A 24,264-nucleotide genomic window follows, 5' to 3' on the forward strand; every position below is an offset into this window, starting at 1 on the left:
GCGGCACGCGGATCGGACCCACCGTTCTTACGCTACGATTTTTTAAATGTGGTGCGCGGCGTAGAAAAGACGCGCGTAGGACGTATTTGCGGCTTAATATCTTTGGGCTCTTTGGGAGTAGGAAGTCTGTTCATGCCTCTTTGGAAAGGGCTCCATCTCCCCTGTAATCGCCTTCGAGCGGCACGCGCATCGGAACCATCGTTATCACGCTACGATTTTTTAATGCCGCCAGGGATAGGCCGAAAGCGTGGCAGGTGGCGTTCGTTAGGGACAGTCATGGAGGTGATGCACACCGAGTTGCACGCCATTTGGAGTTGGCCCGGCCTAGATGTGAGCGTTCAAAGTCAGCGCGTTTGTTTAAACTTTCTCCTCCAATTCGTTGCAATTGTACAAGCGTTTCTCGTTCATCCGACTGGAGCGTAACGCTTTATATGTTAATATTTCTGGTCTCCTTGGGAGTAGAAAGTCTGTTCATGGCTCTTTTGAAAGGGATGCATCTCCCCTGTAATCGCCTTCGAGCGGCACGCGGATCGAACCCACGGTTTTCACGCTATGATTTTTTTAAATGTGGTGCGCGGCGGAGGAAATGCGCGCGTCGGACGTCATTTCGGCTTAATATCTCTTGTCTCCTTGGGAGTAGAAAGTCTTTTCATGGCTCTTTGGAAAGGGCTGCATCTCCGCTGTAATCGCCTTCGAGCGGCACGCGGATCGAACCCACGGTTTTCACGCTATGATTTTTTTTAAATGTGGTGCGCGGCGGAGAAAATGCGCGCGTCGGACGTCATTTCGGCTTAATATCTCTTGTCTCCTTGGGAGTAGAAAGTCTTTTCATGGCTCTTTGGAAAGGGCTGCATCTCCGCTGTAATCGCCTTCGAGCGGCACGCGGATCGAACCCACGGTTTTCACGCTATGCTTTTTTTTAAATGTGGTGCGCGGCGGAGAAAATGCGCGCGTCGGACGTCATTTCGGCTTAATATCTATTGTCTCCTTGGGAGTAGAAAGTCTTTTCATGGCTCTTTGGAAAGGGCTGCATCTCCCTTGTAATCGCCTTTAAGCGGCACGCGGATCGAACCCACGGTTTTCACGCTACGATTTTTTTTAAATGTGTTGCGCGGCGGAGAATAGACGCGCGCCGGACGTATTTGCGGCTTGATATCTCTTGTCTCATTGGGAGTAGAAAGTCTGTTCATGGCTCTTTGGAAAGGGCTGCATCTCCCCTGTAATCGCCTTCGAGCGGCACGCGGATCGAACCCACGGTTTTCACGCTATGATTTTTTTAAATGTGTTGCGCGTCGGAGAAAATGCGCGCGTCGGACGTCATTGCGGCTTAATATCTCTTGTCTCCTTGGGAGTAGAAAGTCTTTTCATGGCTCTTTGGAAAGGTTTGCATCTCCCCTGTAATCGCCTTTAAGCGGCACGCGGATCTGACCCACCGTTCTTACGCTACGATTTTTTAAATGTGGTGCGCGGCGTAGAAAAGACGTGCGTAGGACGTATTTGCGGCTTAATATCTTTGGGCTCCTTGGGAGTAGGAAGTCTGTTCATGCCTCTTTGGAAAGGGCTCCATCTCCCCTGTAATCGCCTTCGAGCGGCACGCGGATCGAACCCACGGTTTTCACGCTATGATTTTTTTAAATGTGCTGCGCGGCGGAGAAAATGCGCGCGTCGGACGTCATTGCGGCTTAATATCTCTTGTCTCCTTGGGAGTAGGAAGTCTGTTCATGCCTCTTTGGAAAGGGTTGCATCTCCCCTGTAATCGCCTTTAAGCGGCACGCGGATCGGACCCACCGTTCTCACGCTACGATTTTTTAAACGTGGTGCGCGTCGGAGAAAATGCGCGTAATATCTCTTGTCTCCTTGGGAGTAGAAAGTCTGTTCATGGCTCTTTGGAAAGGGCTGTATCTCCCCTGTAATCGCCTTCGAGCGGCACGCGCATCGGAACCATCGTTATCACGCTACGATTTTTTAATGCCGCCAGGGATAGGCCGAAAGCGTGGCAGGTGGCGTTCGTTAGGGACAGTCATGGAGGTGATGCACACCGAGTTGCACGCCATTTGGAGTTGGCCCGGCCTAGATGTGAGCGTTCAAAGTCAGCGCGTTTGTTTAAACTTTCTCCTCCAATTCGTTGCAATTGTACAAGCGTTTCTCGTTCATCCGACTGGAGCGTAACGCTTTATAAGTTAATATTTCTGGTCTCCTTGGGAGTAGAAAGTCTGTTCATGGCTCTTTGGAAAGGGCTGCATCTCCCCTGTAATCGCCTTCGAGCGGCACGCGGATCGAACCCACGGTTTTTACGCTATGATTTTTTTAAATGTGGTGCGCGGCGGAGGAAATGCGCGCGTCGGACGTCATTTCGGCTTAATATCTCTTGTCTCCTTGGGAGTAGAAAGTCTTTTCATGGCTCTTTGGAAAGGGCTGCATCTCCGCTGTAATCGCCTTCGAGCGGCACGCGGATCGAACCCACGGTTTTCACGCTATGATTTTTTTAAATGTGGTGCGCGGCGGAGAAAATGCGCGCTTCGGACGTCATTTCGGCTTAATATCTATTGTCTCCTTGGGAGTAGAAAGTCTTTTCATGGCTCTTTGGAAAGGTTTGCATCTCCCTTGTAATCGCCTTTAAGCGGCACGCGGATTGGACCCACCGTTCTTCCGATACGATTTTTTAAATGTGGTGCGCGGCGTAGAAAAGACGCGCGTAGGACGTATTTGCGGCTTAATATCTTTGGGCTCCTTGGGAGTAGGAAGTCTGTTCATGCCTCTTTGGAAAGGGCTGCATCTCCCCTGTAATCGCCTTCGAGCGGCACGCGGATCGAACACACGGTTTTCACGCTATGATTTTTTTAAATGTGGTGCGCGGCGGAGGAAATGCGCGCGTCGGACGTCATTTCGGCTTAATATCTCTTGTCTCCTTGGGAGTAGAAAGTCTTTTCATGGCTCTTTGGAAAGGGCTGCATCTCCCCTGTAATCGCCTTTAAGCGGCACGCGGATCGAACCCACGGTTTTCACGCTACGATTTTTTTTAAATGTGTTGCGCGGCGGAGAATAGCCGCGCGCCGGACGTATTTGCGGCTTGATATCTCTTGTCTCATTGGGAGTAGAAAGTCTGTTCATGGCTCTTTGGAAAGGGCTGCATCTCCCCTGTAATCGCCTTCGAGCGGCACGCGGATCGAACCCACGGTTTTCACGCTATGATTTTTTTAAATGTGTTGCGCGTCGGAGAAAATGCGCGCGTCGGACGTCATTGCGGCTTAATATCTCTTGTCTCCTTGGGAGTAGAAAGTCTTTTCATGGCTCTTTGGAAAGGTTTGCATCTCCCCTGTAATCGCCTTTAAGCGGCACGCGGATCGGACCCACCGTTCTCACGCTACGATTTTTTAAACGTGGTGCGCGTCGGAGAATATGCGCGTAATATCTCTTGTCTCCTTGGGAGTAGAAAGTCTGTTCATGGCTCTTTGGAAAGGGCTGTATCTCCCCTGTAATCGCCTTCGAGCGGCCCGCGCATCGGAACCATCGTTATCACGCTACGATTTTTTAATGCCGCCAGGGATAGGCCGAAAGCGTGGCAGGTGGCGTTCGTTAGGGACAGTCATGGAGGTGATGCACACCGAGTTGCACGCCATTTGGAGTTGGCCCGGCCTAGATGTTAGCGTTCAAAGTCAGCGCGTTTGTTTAAACTTTCTCCTCCAATTCGTTGCAATTGTACAAGCGTTTCTCGTTCATCCGACTGGAGCGTAACGCTTTATATGTTAATATTTCTGGTCTCCTTGGGAGTAGAAAGTCTGTTCATGGCTCTTTTGAAAGGGATGCATCTCCCCTGTAATCGCCTTCGAGCGGCACGCGGATCGAACCCACGTTTTTCACGCTACGATTTTTTTTAAATGTGCTGCGCGGCGGAGAAAAGACGCGCGCCGGACGTATTTGCGGCTTAATATCTCTTGTCTCATTGGGTGTAGAAAGTCTGTTCATGGCTCTTTGGTAAGGGCTGCATCTCCCCTGTAATCGCCTTCGAGCGGCACGCGGATCGAACCCACGGTTTTCACGCTATGATTTTTTTAAATGTGGTGCGCGGCGGAGGAAATGCGCGCGTCGGACGTCATTTCGGCTTAATATCTCTTGTCTCCTTGGGAGTAGAAAGTCTTTTCATGGCTCTTTGGAAAGGGCTGCATTTCCCTTGTAATCGCCTTTAAGCGGCTCGCGGATCGGACCCACCGTTCTCACGCTACGATTTTTTAAACGTGGTGCGCGTCGGAGAAAATGCGCTCGTCGGACGTCATTGCGGCTTAATATCTCTTGTCTCCTTGGGGGTAGAAAGTCTGTTCATGGCTCTTTGGAAAGGTTTGCATCTCCCTTGTAATCGCCTTTAAGCGGCACGCGGATTGGACCCACCGTTCTTCCGATACGATTTTTTAAATGTGGTGCGCGGCGTAGAAAAGACGCGCGTAGGACGTATTTGCGGCTTAATATCTTTGGGCTCCTTGGGAGTAGGAAGTCTGTTCATGCCTCTTTGGAAAGGGCTGCATCTCCCCTGTAATCGCCTTCGAGCGGCACGCGGCTCGAACACACGGTTTTCACGCTATGATTTTTTTAAATGTGGTGCGCGGCGGAGGAAATGCGCGCGTCGGACGTCATTTCGGCTTAATATCTCTTGTCTCCTTGGGAGTAGAAAGTCTTTTCATGGCTCTTTGGAAAGGGCTGCATCTCCCCTGTAATCGCCTTTAAGCGGCACGCGGATCGAACACACGGTTTTCACGCTACGATTTTTTTTAAATGTGTTGCGCGGCGGAGAATAGACGCGCGCCGGACGTATTTGCGGCTTGATATCTCTTGTCTCATTGGGAGTAGAAAGTCTGTTCATGGCTCTTTGGAAAGGTTTGCATCTCCCCTGTAATCGCCTTTAAGCGGCACGCGGATCGGACCCACCGTTCTTACGCTACGATTTTTTAAATGTGGTGCGCGGCGTAGAAAAGACGCGCGTAGGACGTATTTGCGGCTTAATATCTTTGGGCTCTTTGGGAGTAGGAAGTCTGTTCATGCCTCTTTGGAAAGGGCTCCATCTCCCCTGTAATCGCCTTCGAGCGGCACGCGCATCGGAACCATCGTTATCACGCTACGATTTTTTAATGCCGCCAGGGATAGGCCGAAAGCGTGGCAGGTGGCGTTCGTTAGGGACAGTCATGGAGGTGATGCACACCGAGTTGCACGCCATTTGGAGTTGGCCCGGCCTAGATGTGAGCGTTCAAAGTCAGCGCGTTTGTTTAAACTTTCTCCTCCAATTCGTTGCAATTGTACAAGCGTTTCTCGTTCATCCGACTGGAGCGTAACGCTTTATATGTTAATATTTCTGGTCTCCTTGGGAGTAGAAAGTCTGTTCATGGCTCTTTTGAAAGGGATGCATCTCCCCTGCAATCGCCTTCGAGCGGCACGCGGATCGAACCCACGGTTTTCACGCTATGATTTTTTTAAATGTGGTGCGCGGCGGAGGAAATGCGCGCGTCGGACGTCATTTCGGCTTAATATCTCTTGTCTCCTTGGGAGTAGAAAGTCTTTTCATGGCTCTTTGGAAAGGGCTGCATCTCCGCTGTAATCGCCTTCGAGCGGCACGCGGATCGAACCCACGGTTTTCACGCTATGATTTTTTTTAAATGTGGTGCACGGCGGAGAAAATGCGCGCGTCGGACGTCATTTCGGCTTAATATCTCTTGTCTCCTTGGGAGTAGAAAGTCTTTTCATGGCTCTTTGGAAAGGGCTGCATCTCCGCTGTAATCGCCTTCGAGCGGCACGCGGATCGAACCCACGGTTTTCACGCTATGATTTTTTTTAAATGTGGTGCGCGGCGGAGAAAATGCGCGCGTCGGACGTCATTTCGGCTTAATATCTATTGTCTCCTTGGGAGTAGAAAGTCTTTTCATGGCTCTTTGGAAAGGGCTGCATCTCCCTTGTAATCGCCTTTAAGCGGCACGCGGATCGAACCCACGGTTTTCACGCTACGATTTTTTTTAAATGTGTTGCGCGGCGGAGAATAGACGCGCGCCGGACGTATTTGCGGCTTGATATCTCTTGTCTCATTGGGAGTAGAAAGTCTGTTCATGGCTCTTTGGAAAGGGCTGCATCTCCCCTGTAATCGCCTTCGAGCGGCACGCGGATCGAACCCACGGTTTTCACGCTATGATTTTTTTAAATGTGTTGCGCGTCGGAGAAAATGCGCGCGTCGGACGTCATTGCGGCGTAATATCTCTTGTCTCCTTGGGAGTAGAAAGTCTTTTCATGGCTCTTTGGAAAGGTTTGCATCTCCCCTGTAATCGCCTTTAAGCGGCACGCGGATCGGACCCACCGTTCTCACGCTACGATTTTTTAAACGTGGTGCGCGTCGGAGAAAATGCGCGTAATATCTCTTGTCTCCTTGGGAGTAGAAAGTCTGTTCATGGCTCTTTGGAAAGGGCTGCATCTACCTTGTAATCGCCTTTAAGCGGCACGCGGATTGGACCCACCGTTCTTCCGATACGATTTTTTAAATGTGGTGCGCGGCGTAGAAAAGACGCGCGTAGGACGTATTTGCGGCTTAATATCTTTGGGCTCCTTGGGAGTAGGAAGTCTGTTCATGCCTCTTTGGAAAGGGCTGCATCTCCCCTGTAATCGCCTTCGAGCGGCACGCGGATCGAACACACGGTTTTCACGCTACGATTTTTTTTAAATGTGTTGCGCGGCGGAGAATAGACGCGCGCCGGACGTATTTGCGGCTTGATATCTCTTGTCTCATTGGGAGTAGAAAGTCTGTTCATGGCTCTTTGGAAAGGTTTGCATCTCCCCTGTAATCACCTTTAAGCGGCACGCGGATCGGACCCACCGTTCTTACGCTACGATTTTTTAAATGTGGTGCGCGGCGTAGAAAAGACGCGCGTAGGACGTATTTGCGGCTTAATATCTTTGGGCTCTTTGGGAGTAGGAAGTCTGTTCATGCCTCTTTGGAAAGGGCTCCATCTCCCCTGTAATCGCCTTCGAGCGGCACGCGCATCGGAACCATCGTTATCACGCTACGATTTTTTAATGCCGCCAGGGATAGGCCGAAAGCGTGGCAGGTGGCGTTCGTTAGGGACAGTCATGGAGGTGATGCACACCGAGTTGCACGCCATTTGGAGTTGGCCCGGCCTAGATGTGAGCGTTCAAAGTCAGCGCGTTTGTTTAAACTTTCTCCTCCAATTCGTTGCAATTGTACAAGCGTTTCTCGTTCATCCGACTGGAGCGTAACGCTTTATATGTTAATATTTCTGGTCTCCTTGGGAGTAGAAAGGCTGTTCATGGCTCTTTTGAAAGGGATGCATCTCCCCTGTAATCGCCTTCGAGCGGCACGCGGATCGAACCCACGGTTTTCACGCTATGATTTTTTTAAATGTGGTGCGCGGCGGAGGAAATGCGCGCGTCGGACGTCATTTCGGCTTAATATCTCTTGTCTCCTTGGGAGTAGAAAGTCTTTTCATGGCTCTTTGGAAAGGGCTGCATCTCCGCTGTAATCGACTTCGAGCGGCACGCGGATCGAACCCACGGTTTTCACGCTATGATTTTTTTTAAATGTGGTGCGCGGCGGAGAAAATGCGCGCGTCGGACGTCATTTCGGCTTAATATCTATTGTCTCCTTGGGAGTAGAAAGTCTTTTCATGGCTCTTTGGAAAGGGCTGCATCTCCCTTGTAATCGCCTTCGAGCGGCACGCGGATCGAACCCACGGTTTTCACGCTATGATTTTTTTAAATGTGTTGCGCGTCGGAGAAAATGCGCGCGTCGGACGTCATTGCGGCTTAATATCTCTTGTCTCCTTGGGAGTAGAAAGTCTTTTCATGGCTCTTTGGAAAGGTTTGCATCTCCCCTGTAATCGCCTTTAAGCGGCACGCGGATCTGACCCACCGTTCTTACGCTACGATTTTTTAAATGTGGTGCGCGGCGTAGAAAAGACGCGCGTAGGACGTATTTGCGGCTTAATATCTTTGGGCTCCTTGGGAGTAGGAAGTCTGTTCATGCCTCTTTGGAAAGGGCTCCATCTCCCCTGTAATCGCCTTCGAGCGGCACGCGGATCGAACCCACGGTTTTCACGCTATGATTTTTTTAAATGTGCTGCGCGGCGGAGAAAATGCGCGCGTCGGACGTCATTGCGGCTTAATATCTCTTGTCTCCTTGGGAGTAGGAAGTCTGTTCATGCCTCTTTGGAAAGGGTTGCATCTCCCCTGTAATCGCCTTTAAGCGGCACGCGGATCGGACCCACCGTTCTCACGCTACGATTTTTTAAACGTGGTGCGCGTCGGAGAAAATGCGCGTAATATCTCTTGTCTCCTTGGGAGTAGAAAGTCTGTTCATGGCTCTTTGGAAAGGGCTGTATCTCCCCTGTAATCGCCTTCGAGCGGCACGCGCATCGGAACCATCGTTATCACGCTACGATTTTTTAATGCCGCCAGGGATAGGCCGAAAGCGTGGCAGGTGGCGTTCGTTAGGGACAGTCATGGAGGTGATGCACACCGAGTTGCACGCCATTTGGAGTTGGCCCAGCCTAGATGTGAGCGTTCAAAGTCAGCGCGTTTGTTTAAACTTTCTCCTCCAATTCGTTGCAATTGTACAAGCGTTTCTCGTTCATCCGACTGGAGCGTAACGCTTTATAAGTTAATATTTCTGGTCTCCTTGGGAGTAGAAAGTCTGTTCATGGCTCTTTGGAAAGGGCTGCATCTCCCCTGTAATCGCCTTCGAGCGGCACGCGGATCGAACCCACGGTTTTCACGCTATGATTTTTTTAAATGTGTTGCGCGTCGGAGAAAATGCGCGCGTCGGACGTCATTGCGGCTTAATATCTCTTGTCTCCTTGGGAGTAGAAAGTCTTTTCATGGCTCTTTGGAAAGGTTTGCATCTCCCCTGTAATCGCCTTTAAGCGGCACGCGGATCTGACCCACCGTTCTTACGCTACGATTTTTTAAATGTGGTGCGCGGCGTAGAAAAGACGCGCGTAGGACGTATTTGCGGCTTAATATCTTTGGGCTCCTTGGGAGTAGGAAGTCTGTTCATGCCTCTTTGGAAAGGGCTCCATCTCCCCTGTAATCGCCTTCGAGCGGCACGCGGATCGAACCCACGGTTTTCACGCTATGATTTTTTTAAATGTGCTGCGCGGCGGAGAAAATGCGCGCGTCGGACGTCATTGCGGCTTAATATCTCTTGTCTCCTTGGGAGTAGGAAGTCTGTTCATGCCTCTTTGGAAAGGGTTGCATCTCCCCTGTAATCGCCTTTAAGCGGCACGCGGATCGGACCCACCGTTCTCACGCTACGATTTTTTAAACGTGGTGCGCGTCGGAGAAAATGCGCGTAATATCTCTTGTCTCCTTGGGAGTAGAAAGTCTGTTCATGGCTCTTTGGAAAGGGCTGTATCTCCCCTGTAATCGCCTTCGAGCGGCACGCGCATCGGAACCATCGTTATCACGCTACGATTTTTTAATGCCGCCAGGGATAGGCCGAAAGCGTGGCAGGTGGCGTTCGTTAGGGACAGTCATGGAGGTGATGCACACCGAGTTGCACGCCATTTGGAGTTGGCCCGGCCTAGATGTGAGCGTTCAAAGTCAGCGCGTTTGTTTAAACTTTCTCCTCCAATTCGTTGCAATTGTACAAGCGTTTCTCGTTCATCCGACTGGAGCGTAACGCTTTATATGTTAATATTTCTGGTCTCCTTGGGAGTAGAAAGTCTGTTCATGGCTCTTTTGAAAGGGATGCATCTCCCCTGTAATCGCCTTCGAGCGGCACGCGGATCGAACCCACGGTTTTCACGCTATGATTTTTTTAAATGTGGTGCGCGGCGGAGGAAATGCGCGCGTCGGACGTCATTTCGGCTTAATATCTCTTGTCTCCTTGGGAGTAGAAAGTCTTTTCATGGCTCTTTGGAAAGGGCTGCATCTCCGCTGTAATCGCCTTCGAGCGGCACGCGGATCGAACCCACGGTTTTCACGCTATGATTTTTTTTTAAATGTGGTGCGCGGCGGAGAAAATGCGCGCGTCGGACGTCATTTCGGCTTAATATCTCTTGTCTCATTGGGTGTAGAAAGTCTGTTCATGGCTCTTTGGAAAGGGCTGCATCTCCCCTGTAATCGCCTTCGAGCGGCACGCGGATCGAACCCACGGTTTTCACGCTATGATTTTTTTAAATGTGGTGCGCGGCGGAGGAAATGCGCGCGTCGGACGTCATTTCGGCTTAATATCTCTTGTCTCCTTGGGAGTAGAAAGTCTTTTCATGGCTCTTTGGAAAGGGCTGCATCTCCCTTGTAATCGCCTTTAAGCGGCACGCGGATTGGACCCACCGTTCTTCCGATACGATTTTTTAAATGTGGTGCGCGGCGTAGAAAAGACGCGCGTAGGACGTATTTGCGGCTTAATATCTTTGGGCTCCTTGGGAGTAGGAAGTCTGTTCATGCCTCTTTGGAAAGGGCTGCATCTCCCCTGTAATCGCCTTCGAGCGGCACGCGGATCGAACACACGGTTTTCACGCTATGATTTTTTTAAATGTGGTGCGCGGCGGAGGAAATGCGCGCGTCGGACGTCATTTCGGCTTAATATCTCTTGTCTCCTTGGGAGTAGAAAGTCTTTTCATGGCTCTTTGGAAAGGGCTGCATCTCCCCTGTAATCGCCTTTAAGCGGCACGCGGATCGAACACACGGTTTTCACGCTACGATTTTTTTTAAATGTGTTGCGCGGCGGAGAATAGACGCGCGCCGGACGTATTTGCGGCTTGATATCTCTTGTCTCATTGGGAGTAGAAAGTCTGTTCATGGCTCTTTGGAAAGGTTTGCATCTCCCCTGTAATCGCCTTTAAGCGGCACGCGGATCGGACCCACCGTTCTTACGCTACGATTTTTTAAATGTGGTGCGCGGCGTAGAAAAGACGCGCGTAGGACGTATTTGCGGCTTAATATCTTTGGGCTCTTTGGGAGTAGGAAGTCTGTTCATGCCTCTTTGGAAAGGGCTCCATCTCCCCTGTAATCGCCTTCGAGCGGCACGCGCATCGGAACCATCGTTATCACGCTACGATTTTTTAATGCCGCCAGGGATAGGCCGAAAGCGTGGCAGGTGGCGTTCGTTAGGGACAGTCATGGAGGTGATGCACACCGAGTTGCACGCCATTTGGAGTTGGCCCGGCCTAGATGTGAGCGTTCAAAGTCAGCGCGTTTGTTTAAACTTTCTCCTCCAATTCGTTGCAATTGTACAAGCGTTTCTCGTTCATCCGACTGGAGCGTAACGCTTTATATGTTAATATTTCTGGTCTCCTTGGGAGTAGAAAGTCTGTTCATGGCTCTTTTGAAAGGGATGCATCTCCCCTGTAATCGCCTTCGAGCGGCACGCGGATCGAACCCACGGTTTTCACGCTATGATTTTTTTAAATGTGGTGCGCGGCGGAGGAAATGCGCGCGTCGGACGTCATTTCGGCTTAATATCTCTTGTCTCCTTGGGAGTAGAAAGTCTTTTCATGGCTCTTTGGAAAGGGCTGCATCTCCCTTGTAATCGCCTTTAAGCGGCACGCGGATCGAACCCACGGTTTTCACGCTACGATTTTTTTTAAATGTGTTGCGCGGTGGAGAATAGACGCGCGCCGGACGTATTTGCGGCTTGATATCTCTTGTCTCATTGGGAGTAGAAAGTCTGTTCATGGCTCTTTGGAAAGGGCTGCATCTCCCCTGTAATCGCCTTCGAGCGGCACGCGGATCGAACCCACGGTTTTCACGCTATGATTTTTTTAAATGTGTTGCGCGTCGGAGAAAATGCGCGCGTCGGACGTCATTGCGGCGTAATATCTCTTGTCTCCTTGGGAGTAGAAAGTCTGTTCATGGCTCTTTGGAAAGGGCTGTATCTCCCCTGTAATCGCCTTCGAGCGGCACGCGCATCGGAACCATCGTTATCACGCTACGATTTTTTAATGCCGCCAGGGATAGGCCGAAAGCGTGGCAGGTGGCGTTCGTTAGGGACAGTCATGGAGGTGATGCACACCGAGTTGCACGCCATTTGGAGTTGGCCTGGCCTAGATGTGAGCGTTCAAAGTCAGCGCGTTTGTTTAAACTTTCTCCTCCAATTCGTTGCAATTGTACAAGCGTTTCTCGTTCATCCGACTGGAGCGTCACGCTTTATATGTTAATATTTCTGGTCTCCTTGGGAGTAGAAAGTCTGTTCATGGCTCTTTTGAAAGGGATGCATCTCCCCTGTAATCGCCTTCGAGCGGCACGCGGATCGAACCCACGGTTTTCACGCTATGATTTTTTTAAATGTGGTGCGCGGCGGAGGAAATGCGCGCGTCGGACGTCATTTCGGCTTAATATCTCTTGTCTCCTTGGGAGTAGAAAGTCTTTTCATGGCTCTTTGGAAAGGGCTGCATCTACCTTGTAATCGCCTTTAAGCGGCACGCGGATTGGACCCACCGTTCTTCCGATACGATTTTTTAAATGTGGTGCGCGGCGTAGAAAAGACGCGCGTAGGACGTATTTGCGGCTTTATATCTTTGGGCTCCTTGGGAGTAGGAAGTCTGTTCATGCCTCTTTGGAAAGGGCTGCATCTCCCCTGTAATCGCCTTCGAGCGGCACGCGGATCGAACACACGGTTTTCACGCTATGATTTTTTTAAATGTGGTGCGCGGCGGAGGAAATGCGCGCGTCGGACGTCATTTCGGCTTAATATCTCTTGTCTCCTTGGGAGTAGAAAGTCTTTTCATGGCTCTTTGGAAAGGGCTGCATCTCCCCTGTAATCGCCTTTAAGCGGCACGCGGATCGAACACACGGTTTTTACGCTACGATTTTTTTTAAATGTGTTGCGCGGCGGAGAATAGACGCGCGCCGGACGTATTTGCGGCTTGATATCTCTTGTCTCATTGGGAGTAGAAAGTCTGTTCATGGCTCTTTGGAAAGGGCTGCATCTCCCCTGTAATCACCTTTAAGCGGCACGCGGATCGGACCCACCGTTCTTACGCTACGATTTTTTAAATGTGGTGCGCGGCGTAGAAAAGACGCGCGTAGGACGTATTTGCGGCTTAATATCTTTGGGCTCTTTGGGAGTAGGAAGTCTGTTCATGCCTCTTTGGAAAGGGCTCCATCTCCCCTGTAATCGCCTTCGAGCGGCACGCGCATCGGAACCATCGTTATCACGCTACGATTTTTTAATGCCGCCAGGGATAGGCCGAAAGCGTGGCAGGTGGCGTTCGTTAGGGACAGTCATGGAGGTGATGCACACCGAGTTGCACGCCATTTGGAGTTGGCCCGGCCTAGATGTGAGCGTTCAAAGTCAGCGCGTTTGTTTAAACTTTCTCCTCCAATTCGTTGCAATTGTACAAGCGTTTCTCGTTCATCCGACTGGAGCGTAACGCTTTATATGTTAATATTTCTGGTCTCCTTGGGAGTAGAAAGTCTGTTCATGGCTCTTTTGAAAGGGATGCATCTCCCCTGTAATCGCCTTCGAGCGGCACGCGGATCGAACCCACGGTTTTCACGCTATGATTTTTTTAAATGTGGTGCGCGGCGGAGGAAATGCGCGCGTCGGACGTCATTTCGGCTTAATATCTCTTGTCTCCTTGGGAGTAGAAAGTCTTTTCATGGCTCTTTGGAAAGGGCTGCATCTCCGCTGTAATCGCCTTCGAGCGGCACGCGGATCGAACCCACGGTTTTCACGCTATGATTTTTTTTAAATGTGGTGCGCGGCGGAGAAAATGCGCGCGTCGGACGTCATTTCGGCTTAATATCTCTTGTCTCCTTGGGAGTAGAAAGTCTTTTCATGGCTCTTTGGAAAGGGCTGCATCTCCGCTGTAATCGCCTTCGAGCGGCACGCGGATCGAACCCACGGTTTTCACGCTATGATTTTTTTTAAATGTGGTGCGCGGCGGAGAAAATGCGCGCGTCGGACGTCATTTCGGCTTAATATCTATTGTCTCCTTGGGAGTAGAAAGTCTTTTCATGGCTCTTTGGAAAGGGCTGCATCTCCCTTGTAATCGCCTTTAAGCGGCACGCGGATCGAACCCACGGTTTTCACGCTACGATTTTTTTTAAATGTGTTGCGCGGCGGAGAATAGACGCGCGCCGGACGTATTTGCGGCTTGATATCTCTTGTCTCATTTGGAGTAGAAAGTCTGTTCATGGCTCTTTGGAAAGGGCTGCATCTCCCCTGTAATCGCCTTCGAGCGGCACGCGGATCGAACCCACGGTTTTCACGCTATGATTTTTTTAAATGTGTTGCGCGTCGGAGAAAATGCGCGCGTCGGACGTCATTGCGGCGTAATATCTCTTGTCTCCTTGGGAGTAGAAAGTCTTTTCATGGCTCTTTGGAAAGGTTTGCATCTCCCCTGTAATTGCCTTTAAGCGGCACGCGGATCGGACCCACCGTTCTCACGCTACGATTTTTTAAACGTGGTGCGCGTCGGAGAAAATGCGCGTAATATCTCTTGTCTCCTTGGGAGTAGAAAGTCTGTTCATGGCTCTTTGGAAAGGGCTGCATCTACCTTGTAATCGCCTTTAAGCGGCACGCGGATTGGACCCACCGTTCTTCCGATACGATTTTTTAAATGTGGTGCGCGGCGTAGAAAAGACGCGCGTAGGACGTATTTGCGGCTTAATATCTTTGGGCTCCTTGGGAGTAGGAAGTCTGTTCATGCCTCTTTGGAAAGGGCTGCATCTCCCCTGTAATCGCCTTCGAGCGGCACGCGGATCGAACACACGGTTTTCACGCTATGATTTTTTTAAATGTGGTGCGCGGCGGAGGAAATGCGCGCGTCGGACGTCATTTCGGCTTAATATCTCTTGTCTCCTTGGGAGTAGAAAGTCTTTTCATGGCTCTTTGGAAAGGGCTGCATCTCCCCTGTAATCGCCTTTAAGCGGCACGCGGATCGAACACACGGTTTTCACGCTACGATTTTTTTTTAAATGTGTTGCGCGGCGGAGAATAGACGCGCGCCGGACGTATTTGCGGCTTGATATCTCTTGTCTCATTGGGAGTAGAAAGTCTGTTCATGGCTCTTTGGAAAGGTTTGCATCTCCCCTGTAATCACCTTTAAGCGGCACGCGGATCGGACCCACCGTTCTTACGCTACGATTTTTTAAATGTGGTGCGCGGCGTAGAAAAGACGCGCGTAGGACGTATTTGCGGCTTAATATCTTTGGGCTCTTTGGGAGTAGGAAGTCTGTTCATGCCTCTTTGGAAAGGGCTCCATCTCCCCTGTAATCGCCTTCGAGCGGCACGCGCATCGGAACCATCGTTATCACGCTACGATTTTTTAATGCCGCCAGGGATAGGCCGAAAGCGTGGCAGGTGGCGTTCGTTAGGGACAGTCATGGAGGTGATGCACACCGAGTTGCACGCCATTTGGAGTTGGCCCGGCCTAGATGTGAGCGTTCAAAGTCAGCGCGTTTGTTTAAACTTTCTCCTCCAATTCGTTGCAATTGTACAAGCGTTTCTCGTTCATCTGACTGGAGCGTAACGCTTTATAAGTTAATATTTCTGGTCTCCTTGGGAGTAGAAAGTCTGTTCATGGCTCTTTGGAAAGGGCTGCATCTCCCCTGTAATCGCCTTCGAGCGGCACGCGGATCGAACCCACGGTTTTCACGCTATGATTTTTTTAAATGTGGTGCGCGGCGGAGGAAATGCGCGCGTCGGACGTCATTTCGGCTTAATATCTCTTGTCTCCTTGGGAGTAGAAAGTCTTTTCATGGCTCTTTGGAAAGGGCTGCATCTCCGCTGTAATCGCCTTCGAGCGGCACGCGGATCGAACCCACGGTTTTCACGCTATGATTTTTTTAAATGTGGTGCGCGTCGGAGAAAATGCGCGCGTCGGACGTCATTTCGGCTTAATATCTATTGTCTCCTTGGGAGTAGAAAGTCTTTTCATGGCTCTTTGGAAAGGTTTGCATCTCCCTTGTAATCGCCTTTAAGCGGCACGCGAATTGGACCCACCGTTCTTCCGATACGATTTTTTAAATGTGGTGCGCGGCGTAGAAAAGACGCGCGTAGGACGTATTTGCGGCTTAATATCTTTGGGCTCCTTGGGAGTAGGAAGTCTGTTCATGCCTCTTTGGAAAGGGCTGCATCTCCCCTGTAATTGCCTTTAAGCGGCACGCGGATCGGACCCACCGTTCTTACGCTACGATTTTTTAAATGTGGTGCGAGGCGTAGAAAAGACGCGCGTAGGACTTATTTGCGGCTTAATATCTTTGGGCTCCTTGGGAGTAGAAAGTCTGTTCATGGCTCTTTGGAAAGGGCTGCATCTCCCCTGTAATCGCCTTCGAGCGGCACGCGGATCGAACCCACGGTTTTCACGCTATGATTTTTTTAAATGTGGTGCGCGGCGGAGGAAATGCGCGCGTCGGACGTCATTTCGGCTTAATATCTCTTGTCTCCTTGGGAGTAGAAAGTCTTTTCATGGCTCTTTGGAAAGGGCTGCATCTCCCCTGTAATCGCCTTTAAGCGGCACGCGGATCGAACCCACGGTTTTCACGCTACGATTTTTTTTAAATGTGTTGCGCGGCGGAGAATAGACGCGCGCCGGACCTATTTGCGGCTTGATATCTCTTGTCTCATTGGGAGTAGAAAGTCTGTTCATGGCTCTTTGGAAAGGGCTGCATCTCCCCTGTAATCGCCTTCGAGCGGCACGCGGATCGAACCCACGGTTTTCACGCTATGATTTTTTTAAATGTGTTGCGCGTCGGAGAAAATGCGCGCGTCGGACGTCATTGCGGCGTAATATCTCTTGTCTCCTTGGGAGTAGAAAGTCTTTTCATGGCTCTTTGGAAAGGTTTGCATCTCCCCTGTAATCGCCTTTAAGCGGCACGCGGATCGGACCCACCGTTCTTACGCTACGATTTTTTAAATGTGGTGCGCGGCGTAGAAAAGACGCGCGTAGGACGTATTTGCGGCTTAATATCTTTGGGCTCCTTGGGAGTAGGAAGTCTGTTCATGCCTCTTTGGAAAGGGCTCCATCTCCCCTGTAATCGCCTTCGAGCGGCACGCGGATCGAACCCACGGTTTTCACGCTATGATTTTTTTAAATGTGCTGCGCGGCGGAGAAAATGCGCGCGTCGGACGTCATTGCGGCTTAATATCTCTTGTCTCCTTGGGAGTAGGAAGTCTGTTCATGCCTCTTTGGAAAGGGTTGCATCTCCCCTGTAATCGCCTTTAAGCGGCACGCGGATCGGACCCACCGTTCTCACGCTACGATTTTTTAAACGTGGTGCGCGTCGGAGAAAATGCGCGTAATATCTCTTGTCTCCTTGGGAGTAGAAAGTCTGTTCATGGCTCTTTGGAAAGGGCTGTATCTCCCCTGTAATCGCCTTCGAGCGGCACGCGCATCGGAACCATCGTTATCACGCTACGATTTTTTAATGCCGCCAGGGATAGGCCGAAAGCGTGGCAGGTGGCGTTCGTTAGGGACAGTCATGGAGGTGATGCACACCGAGTTGCACGCCATTTGGAGTTGGCCCGGCCTAGATGTGAGCGTTCAAAGTCAGCGCGTTTGTTTAAACTTTCTCCTCCAATTCGTTGCAATTGTACAAGCGTTTCTCGTTCATCCGACTGGAGCGTAACGCTTTATATGTTAATATTTCTGGTCTCCTTGGGAGTAGAAAGTCTGTTCATGGCTCTTTTGAAAGGGATGCATCTCCCCTGTAATCGCCTTCGAGCGGCACGCGGATCGAACCCACGTTTTTCACGCTACGATTTTTTTTAAATGTGGTGCGCGGCGGAGAAAAGACGCGCGCCGGACGTATTTGCGGCTTAATATCTCTTGTCTCATTGGGTGTAGAAAGTCTGTTCATGGCTCTTTGGAAAGGGCTGCATCTCCCCTGTAATCGCCTTCGAGCGGCACGCGGATCGAACCCACGGTTTTCACGCTATGATTTTTTTAAATTTGGTGCGCGGCGGAGGAAATGCGCGCGTCGGACGTCATTTCGGCTTAATATCTCTTGTCTCCTTGGGAGTAGAAAGTCTTTTCATGGCTCTTTGGAAAGGGCTGCATCTCCGCTGTAATCGCCTTCGAGCGGCACGCGGATCGAACCCACGGTTTTCACGCTATGATTTTTTTTAAATGTGTTGCGCGGCGGAGAATAGACGCGCGCCGGACCTATTTGCGGCTTGATATCTCTTGTCTCATTGGGAGTAGAAAGTCTGTTCATGGCTCTTTGGAAAGGGCTGCATCTCCCCTGTAATCGCCTTCGAGCGGCACGCGGATCGAACCCACGGTTTTCACGCTATGATTTTTTTAAATGTGTTGCGCGTCGGAGAAAATGCGCGCGTCGGACGTCATTGCGGCGTAATATCTCTTGTCTCCTTGGGAGTAGAAAGTCTTTTCATGGCTCTTTGGAAAGGTTTGCATCTCCCCTGTAATCGCCTTTAAGCGGCACGCGGATCGGACCCACCGTTCTTACGCTACGATTTTTTAAATGTGGTGCGCGGCGTAGAAAAGACGCGCGTAGGACGTATTTGCGGCTTAATATCTTTGGGCTCCTTGGGAGTAGGAAGTCTGTTCATGCCTCTTTGGAAAGGGCTCCATCTCCCCTGTAATCGCCTTCGAGCGGCACGCGGATCGAACCCACGGTTTTCACGCTATGATTTTTTTAAATGTGCTGCGCGGCGGAGAAAATGCGCGCGTCGGACGTCATTGCGGCTTAATATCTCTTGTCTCCTTGGGAGTAGGAAGTCTGTTCATGCCTCTTTGGAAAGGGTTGCATCTCCCCTGTAATCGCCTTTAAGCGGCACGCGGATCGGACCCACCGTTCTCACGCTACGATTTTTTAAACGTGGTGCGCGTCGGAGAAAATGCGCGTAATATCTCTTGTCTCCTTGGGAGTAGAAAGTCTGTTCATGGCTCTTTGGAAAGGGCTGTATCTCCCCTGTAATCGCCTTCGAGCGGCACGCGCATCGGAACCATCGTTATCACGCTACGATTTTTTAATGCCGCCAGGGATAGGCCGAAAGCGTGGCAGGTGGCGTTCGTTAGGGACAGTCATGGAGGTGATGCACACCGAGTTGCACGCCATTTGGAGTTGGCCCGGCCTAGATGTGAGCGTTCAAAGTCAGCGCGTTTGTTTAAACTTTCTCCTCCAATTCGTTGCAATTGTACAAGCGTTTCTCGTTCATCCGACTGGAGCGTAACGCTTTATATGTTAATATTTCTGGTCTCCTTGGGAGTAGAAAGTCTGTTCATGGCTCTTTTGAAAGGGATGCATCTCCCCTGTAATCGCCTTCGAGCGGCACGCGGATCGAACCCACGGTTTTCACGCTATGATTTTTTTAAATGTGGTGCGCGGCGGAGGAAATGCGCGCGTCGGACGTCATTTCGGCTTAATATCTCTTGTCTCCTTGGGAGTAGAAAGTCTTTTCATGGCTCTTTGGAAAGGGCTGCATCTCCGCTGTAATCGCCTTCGAGCGGCACGCGGATCGAACCCACGGTTTTCACGCTATGATTTTTTTTAAATGTGGTGCGCGGCGGAGAAAATGCGCGCGTCGGACGTCATTTCGGCTTAATATCTCTTGTCTCATTGGGTGTAGAAAGTCTGTTCATGGCTCTTTGGAAAGGGCTGCATCTCCCCTGTAATCGCCTTCGAGCGGCACGCGGATCGAACCCACGGTTTTCACGCTATGATTTTTTTAAATGTGGTGCGCGGCGGAGGAAATGCGCGCGTCGGACGTCATTTCGGCTTAATATCTCTTGTCTCCTTGGGAGTAGAAAGTCTTTTCATGGCTCTTTGGAAAGGGCTGCATCTCCCTTGTAATCGCCTTTAAGCGGCACGCGGATTGGACCCACCGTTCTTCCGATACGATTTTTTAAATGTGGTGCGCGGCGTAGAAAAGACGCGCGTAGGACGTATTTGCGGCTTAATATCTTTGGGCTCCTTGGGAGTAGGAAGTCTGTTCATGCCTCTTTGGAAAGGGCTGCATCTCCCCTGTAATCGCCTTCGAGCGGCACGCGGATCGAACACACGGTTTTCACGCTATGATTTTTTTAAATGTGGTGCGCGGCGGAGGAAATGCGCGCGTCGGACGTCATTTCGGCTTAATATCTCTTGTCTCCTTGGGAGTAGAAAGTCTTTTCATGGCTCTTTGGAAAGGGCTGCATCTCCCCTGTAATCGCCTTTAAGCGGCACGCGGATCGAACACACGGTTTTCACGCTACGATTTTTTTTAAATGTGTTGCGCGGCGGAGAATAGACGCGCGCCGGACGTATTTGCGGCTTGATATCTCTTGTCTCATTGGGAGTAGAAAGTCTGTTCATGGCTCTTTGGAAAGGTTTGCATCTCCCCTGTAATCGCCTTTAAGCGGCACGCGGATCGGACCCACCGTTCTTACGCTACGATTTTTTAAATGTGGTGCGCGGCGTAGAAAAGACGCGCGTAGGACGTATTTGCGGCTTAATATCTTTGGGCTCTTTGGGAGTAGGAAGTCTGTTCATGCCTCTTTGGAAAGGGCTCCATCTCCCCTGTAATCGCCTTCGAGCGGCACGCGCATCGGAACCATCGTTATCACGCTACGATTTTTTAATGCCGCCAGGGATAGGCCGAAAGCGTGGCAGGTGGCGTTCGTTAGGGACAGTCATGGAGGTGATGCACACCGAGTTGCACGCCATTTGGAGTTGGCCCGGCCTAGATGTGAGCGTTCAAAGTCAGCGCGTTTGTTTAAACTTTCTCCTCCAATTCGTTGCAATTGTACAAGCGTTTCTCGTTCATCCGACTGGAGCGTAACGCTTTATATGTTAATATTTCTGGTCTCCTTGGGAGTAGAAAGTCTGTTCATGGCTCTTTTGAAAGGGATGCATCTCCCCTGTAATCGCCTTCGAGCGGCACGCGGATCGAACCCACGGTTTTCACGCTATGATTTTTTTAAATGTGGTGCGCGGCGGAGGAAATGCGCGCGTCGGACGTCATTTCGGCTTAATATCTCTTGTCTCCTTGGGAGTAGAAAGTCTTTTCATGGCTCTTTGGAAAGGGCTGCATCTCCGCTGTAATCGCCTTCGAGCGGCACGCGGATCGAACCCACGGTTTTCACGCTATGATTTTTTTTAAATGTGGTGCGCGGCGGAGAAAATGCGCGCGTCGGACGTCATTTCGGCTTAATATCTCTTGTCTCCTTGGGAGTAGAAAGTCTTTTCATGGCTCTTTGGAAAGGGCTGCATCTCCGCTGTAATCGCCTTCGAGCGGCACGCGGATCGAACCCACGGTTTTCACGCTATGATTTTTTTTAAATGTGGTGCGCGGCGGAGAAAATGCGCGCGTCGGACGTCATTTCGGCTTAATATCTATTGTCTCCTTGGGAGTAGAAAGTCTTTTCATGGCTCTTTGGAAAGGGCTGCATCTCCCTTGTAATCGCCTTTAAGCGGCACGCGGATCGAACCCACGGTTTTCACGCTACGATTTTTTTTAAATGTGTTGCGCGGCGGAGAATAGACGCGCGCCGGACGTATTTGCGGCTTGATATCTCTTGTCTCATTGGGAGTAGAAAGTCTGTTCATGGCTCTTTGGAAAGGGCTGCATCTCCCCTGTAATCGCCTTCGAGCGGCACGCGGATCGAACCCACGGTTTTCACGCTATGATTTTTTTAAATGTGTTGCGCGTCGGAGAAAATGCGCGCGTCGGACGTCATTGCGGCGTAATATCTCTTGTCTCCTTGGGAGTAGAAAGTCTGTTCATGGCTCTTTGGAAAGGGCTGTATCTCCCCTGTAATCGCCTTCGAGCGGCACGCGCATCGGAACCATCGTTATCACGCTACGATTTTTTAATGCCGCCAGGGATAGGCCGAAAGCGTGGCAGGTGGCGTTCGTTAGGGACAGTCATGGAGGTGATGCACACCGAGTTGCACGCCATTTGGAGTTGGCCTGGCCTAGATGTGAGCGTTCAAAGTCAGCGCGTTTGTTTAAACTTTCTCCTCCAATTCGTTGCAATTGTACAAGCGTTTCTCGTTCATCCGACTGGAGCGTAACGCTTTATATGTTAATATTTCTGGTCTCCTTGGGAGTAGAAAGGCTGTTCATGGCTCTTTTGAAAGGGATGCATCTCCCCTGTAATCGCCTTCGAGCGGCACGCGGATCGAACCCACGGTTTTCACGCTATGATTTTTTTAAATGTGGTGCGCGGCGGAGGAAATGCGCGCGTCGGACGTCATTTCGGCTTAATATCTCTTGTCTCCTTGGGAGTAGAAAGTCTTTTCATGGCTCTTTGGAAAGGGCTGCATCTACCTTGTAATCGCCTTTAAGCGGCACGCGGATTGGACCCACCGTTCTTCCGATACGATTTTTTAAATGTGGTGCGCGGCGTAGAAAAGACGCGCGTAGGACGTATTTGCGGCTTAATATCTTTGGGCTCCTTGGGAGTAGGAAGTCTGTTCATGCCTCTTTGGAAAGGGCTCCATCTCCCCTGTAATCGCCTTCGAGCGGCACGCGGATCGAACCCACGGTTTTCACGCTATGATTTTTTTAAATGTGCTGCGCGGCGGAGAAAATGCGCGCGTCGGACGTCATTGCGGCTTAATATCTCTTGTCTCCTTGGGAGTAGGAAGTCTGTTCATGCCTCTTTGGAAAGGGTTGCATCTCCCCTGTAATCGCCTTTAAGCGGCACGCGGATCGGACCCACCGTTCTCACGCTACGATTTTTTAAACGTGGTGCGCGTCGGAGAAAATGCGCGTAATATCTCTTGTCTCCTTGGGAGTAGAAAGTCTGTTCATGGCTCTTTGGAAAGGGCTGTATCTCCCCTGTAATCGCCTTCGAGCGGCACGCGCATCGGAACCATCGTTATCACGCTACGATTTTTTAATGCCGCCAGGGATAGGCCGAAAGCGTGGCAGGTGGCGTTCGTTAGGGACAGTCATGGAGGTGATGCACACCGAGTTGCACGCCATTTGGAGTTGGCCCGGCCTAGATGTGAGCGTTCAAAGTCAGCGCGTTTGTTTAAACTTTCTCCTCCAATTCGTTGCAATTGTACAAGCGTTTCTCGTTCATCCGACTGGAGCGTAACGCTTTATATGTTAATATTTCTGGTCTCCTTGGGAGTAGAAAGTCTGTTCATGGCTCTTTTGAAAGGGATGCATCTCCCCTGTAATCGCCTTCGAGCGGCACGCGGATCGAACCCACGGTTTTCACGCTATGATTTTTTTAAATGTGGTGCGCGGCGGAGGAAATGCGCGCGTCGGACGTCATTTCGGCTTAATATCTCTTGTCTCCTTGGGAGTAGAAAGTCTTTTCATGGCTCTTTGGAAAGGGCTGCATCTCCGCTGTAATCGCCTTCGAGCGGCACGCGGATCGAACCCACGGTTTTCACGCTATGATTTTTTTTAAATGTGGTGCGCGGCGGAGAAAATGCGCGCGTCGGACGTCATTTCGGCTTAATATCTCTTGTCTCATTGGGTGTAGAAAGTCTGTTCATGGCTCTTTGGAAAGGGCTGCATCTCCCCTGTAATCGCCTTCGAGCGGCACGCGGATCGAACCCACGGTTTTCACGCTATGATTTTTTTAAATGTGGTGCGCGGCGGAGGAAATGCGCGCGTCGGACGTCATTTCGGCTTAATATCTCTTGTCTCCTTGGGAGTAGAAAGTCTTTTCATGGCTCTTTGGAAAGGGCTGCATCTCCCTTGTAATCGCCTTTAAGCGGCACGCGGATTGGACCCACCGTTCTTCCGATACGATTTTTTAAATGTGGTGCGCGGCGTAGAAAAGACGCGCGTAGGACGTATTTGCGGCTTAATATCTTTGGGCTCCTTGGGAGTAGGAAGTCTGTTCATGCCTCTTTGGAAAGGGCTGCATCTCCCCTGTAATCGCCTTCGAGCGGCACGCGGATCGAACACACGGTTTTCACGCTATGATTTTTTTAAATGTGGTGCGCGGCGGAGGAAATGCGCGCGTCGGACGTCATTTCGGCTTAATATCTCTTGTCTCCTTGGGAGTAGAAAGTCTTTTCATGGCTCTTTGGAAAGGGCTGCATCTCCCCTGTAATCGCCTTTAAGCGGCACGTGGATCGAACACACGGTTTTCACGCTACGATTTTTTTTAAATGTGTTGCGCGGCGGAGAATAGACGCGCGCCGGACGTATTTGCGGCTTGATATCTCTTGTCTCATTGGGAGTAGAAAGTCTGTTCATGGCTCTTTGGAAAGGTTTGCATCTCCCCTGTAATCGCCTTTAAGCGGCACGCGGATCGGACCCACCGTTCTTACGCTACGATTTTTTAAATGTGGTGCGCGGCGTAGAAAAGACGCGCGTAGGACGTATTTGCGGCTTAATATCTTTGGGCTCTTTGGGAGTAGG

This window comes from Electrophorus electricus, chromosome 9, assembly GCF_041902795.1.
Source record: "Electrophorus electricus isolate QZ-2024a chromosome 9, ASM4190279v1, whole genome shotgun sequence".
Classification (NCBI taxonomy): domain Eukaryota; kingdom Metazoa; phylum Chordata; class Actinopteri; order Gymnotiformes; family Gymnotidae; genus Electrophorus; species Electrophorus electricus.